The following is a 3,606-nucleotide window of genomic DNA, read 5'->3' as shown; positions in this document are numbered from 1 at the left end:
GCTCCTTCTTCCCAAGTAATTGCATTCCTCATCCCTTGAGGATTTTTGGATCCCTATTTTATCATTTTTCTCCCCTTTCTCATTTGAGCTCTTCTTGCAAGCCCCATTGTCAATTAGAATCTCACCATCCTTCATCGATTCTTGTTTAGCCGCACCATTTAAACTCTTTTCCTTTATTTCATTCGTCTCTTTATTATAATCAATAGGTGGTTGAGGTATTATCCTATAGTGTAAAATCCTTGCTCTACATTCCAAACACCTTTTATCCTAGGGTGTTCTCTTTTAACCCAAGAATATTAAAATATTTGATGTTGATAGAAAGAAAATCTAAAGCATATGAATTATCACCCACACCAAAGGACTTTCTCTCATAGACTGTGCTAAAGATCAAAAGAGGCTTTTAAAGATTTTTTTGAACTCTTTTCAACCATTCCTCAAATGTCAATGCAAAAGATCTGATCTAAACTCAAGGTGTTGTTTTTCAATCATATGGTTTGATCAATTCCTATAGTAAGTGCTTCAAAACTTATCAAGATTCTTTTAGTTCTCTTCTAGGCCAAAAAAAGTATATACATTCATTACTTAGGTAGCATCATTTCATATAGATTTATTCCATGCTAGGATTGTCTATTATCACTTTCATGAGCACGTGGTAAAGCATCCAAATGACTAATTCTAATTACTCTCGGAGCTCCTCTTCCTCAAAAACTTCATAACACTCCAATCCCCAATACCATTGAGCCCTTGCTCAAGCCTCCAAATGGAAAGAACAACTATGGAAGATTACTTACATACCAAGCAATATGGCTTTGACTAACAAAGAACCAAGAAAATTCAGAGGGTTCAAAGATTATAGAGATACACCAAAAGCCTTGGAATATTCTACCTTAGATGAATAGGTAAGATCACTTACCACAAAGAAAAATGGTTTGATGCATTTGGAAAGAAAAACTAAGTCACAATGCTATTTTGTGCATCTCTTATTTTGTTATAACCTCATCTACTATCACACACTTTTTCAAATGAAAATCCTTCTTGAGGTGCTAGTTTTTAATCCCCTCAATGAACAACCCTACTTGCATGTCCTTTGGAGCTTCTCTCATGGTAGACATCTCTCAATATATTTCTTAAATCACAAGGTACCCTCTCATACTCTCTTATTGTCTTTCTTCCTGAAATAATGGATTTGCAACACTGTATTATGCTTGTTACTTGCATGGAAAACTCCTCCACAAAGTCTTGCAATATTGTTTCTATCTTTCTATAGGCTTCCTTTTTCAAAGATTGGAACCATGTAAGGGTGTTTCCCTCCAAATTCAATCCAAAACCTTCAAACTAAATGTGAAAATTTGTGACGTGTTGTTGGCAATCAAACTAGGCAGTCAAACTAGATGGGTGCCCTTCAAGTCGATTCCTTCATCTTGAGCCCAAAATTTTGATGTCCACTATTTTTCAGAAAGCTTTGTAATTATATGAGAGTCTCTAATTTTATTCAGGTCAACTTGAGTTTGTTTGTGCTACATCCGAGTTGTATAATTTATAAATGAGTCTGAGCCTTGTAAATTTAGCCATTGGTTGTTCAAGCCTCCAAATGGAAATAGAGGATTATTGACCATTGTAAAGTCCTATGTCTGAGCCTTGTAAATCCCTAGGTATAAAACTCGTTTTGTAAAGTGGAAAAAGGACACTTATCATTATCAAAAGTTTGATTTTTGGAGCGTACGACTCAGAGCGGCTACTCTCATAAGCCTTGTAATCAACATATCTTGAGCTTTGGTAATCACATTTTGATTTCAAAACTTGCAATGTGTTCTTTTTCTATTGCTCTTTCATTCAAGTATAATCGCTGTCAATTTTGTTGTGGTTTACGACTACGTGTTAGTAGACTAAATTTATTATTTTGAGTGCGTTAATGACTTTTTTATATATTTTTTGAACATAGGAGAGTGCTCCTAGACCATAGGGAGACCTTTTTGGTATGTTCTGTCACAGTTTCAAGACCTTGATCATGATGGATCGTGATTTTGGTACCTCATTGGATTGCGACCAAACTTGGTAGGTTAGTGCCCCTAAGTGTCTTAGACCTCCTCCCAAAGTTTCATAACATTTGGACTTAGTTCAAGTGCTAAAATGGCAAGATGACTGATTGCAGTGACATAAGACATAGACAGGTTTCCATTCCAAGAGTGATAGATTTGCTGGTGCTAGAGAAGTTTTCATTCCATAGGTTCAATTCTTGAGGTTGACACCCTCAAAGAGTCTCCGTGCCCCATCCGAGTCTCTTCCCTGAGTATTGACATTATGCTAGTGCTAGATAGCTATACTATAGACGTCCATCGACGACTCGCTAGCATTGGCCTGGTTGCCAAGATAGTGATCCTTAGGTGGTGAGTGACCTAGTCGTAGCTTTTACTTATAGACCTTTGATTTTGGTTTTAAATTCATTTACACTACAGTTAGGTAGATAGACACGAAGTTTAGTGCTTGGTAGAGGCTAGAAAACGGGGACTTGCTAGGTCTACTCTTGAGAGGTATTAGGAGTTGTGAGTGAGATATGAAAGCATTTCATTATGGATATCTTTTGATGCTTTGAAAGTATTGTTCCATATTCCGTTTTTCTTCCAAGTTTGCACCATTTGTTGGTTTTTAGTAATGGGACTCCATTCCATATTTAGGATTAGGTTAGGTAACATCTATAACCATCAAATTGAGAAAAAAGGATCAGGGGAAAAACTATCAAAACCATATCGAGACCATAAATTTTGAAATCTTAGAAATCTAATGGTTGGAGCTCAAATGAAAATACAAACCCAAAAAATAAGTGGAAAAAGGGGTGAAGCAAGCCAAAGAGGGATGATTTGGGAAACTGATACCAAAGGGTCCTGTGAGGTTCCAGATCACAAGATATACACTTTTGGTGCAAAATTGACACATCAAACTCAATTAAATCAAGAAATTGGGCAAAAAGTACACAAACCTTGAAAATAGACAAAAATTGGGACTTTTGACCTTTTGGTATCCAAATTCAAAAATAAGTGGAAATCTGACCTCTACAGGGGATAGGCATACAACTGAACAAATTTCATATCCAGATGATGTGGAACATGGATCGTGATCCACGACCTCCTAAGGCATCTGAAGTCGAGATTGAGACAGCAGGTAGCTTGACATCATTTGGGACAACTTTTTAAAGGGTTATCATAGTGAGACAACACAAAAAGTTGAACAAATCACCAAAATACTAGTTGAAAATCAAACTAGAGACTTCATAGACTGCAGGTAATCACCAAACCAAGATCTGATGGAACATGGATCGTGATCCATGTCCCTTTGCTAAATTTTTGGATTGGGACCTTATAGCCTTGTAACAGAGACCAACACAAACAACTTATCCAAAAACAAGGGTAAGAAAAATACTTCAAGAAGAGAGTCAAACAAGGCCACAATCATTCAAGACCAAAAACTATGAAATAGACCTAGGAAGTGATTTTTGGGAGACCTAAAGGGGATCAAAACACCTAAAATTAATATAACAAGGATTATGAGACTGTGAGAGAATTCTGGGTTAAGTTTCAAGAGATTTTGACACAGGGATACATGGTTCGT

Source organism: Adiantum capillus-veneris, chromosome 19 (assembly GCF_014529385.1).
Source record: "Adiantum capillus-veneris isolate H3 chromosome 19, ASM1452938v2, whole genome shotgun sequence".
In the NCBI taxonomy this organism is placed as follows: Eukaryota; Viridiplantae; Streptophyta; class Polypodiopsida; order Polypodiales; family Pteridaceae; genus Adiantum; species Adiantum capillus-veneris.
Note: the sequence above shows the minus strand (reverse complement) of the source record.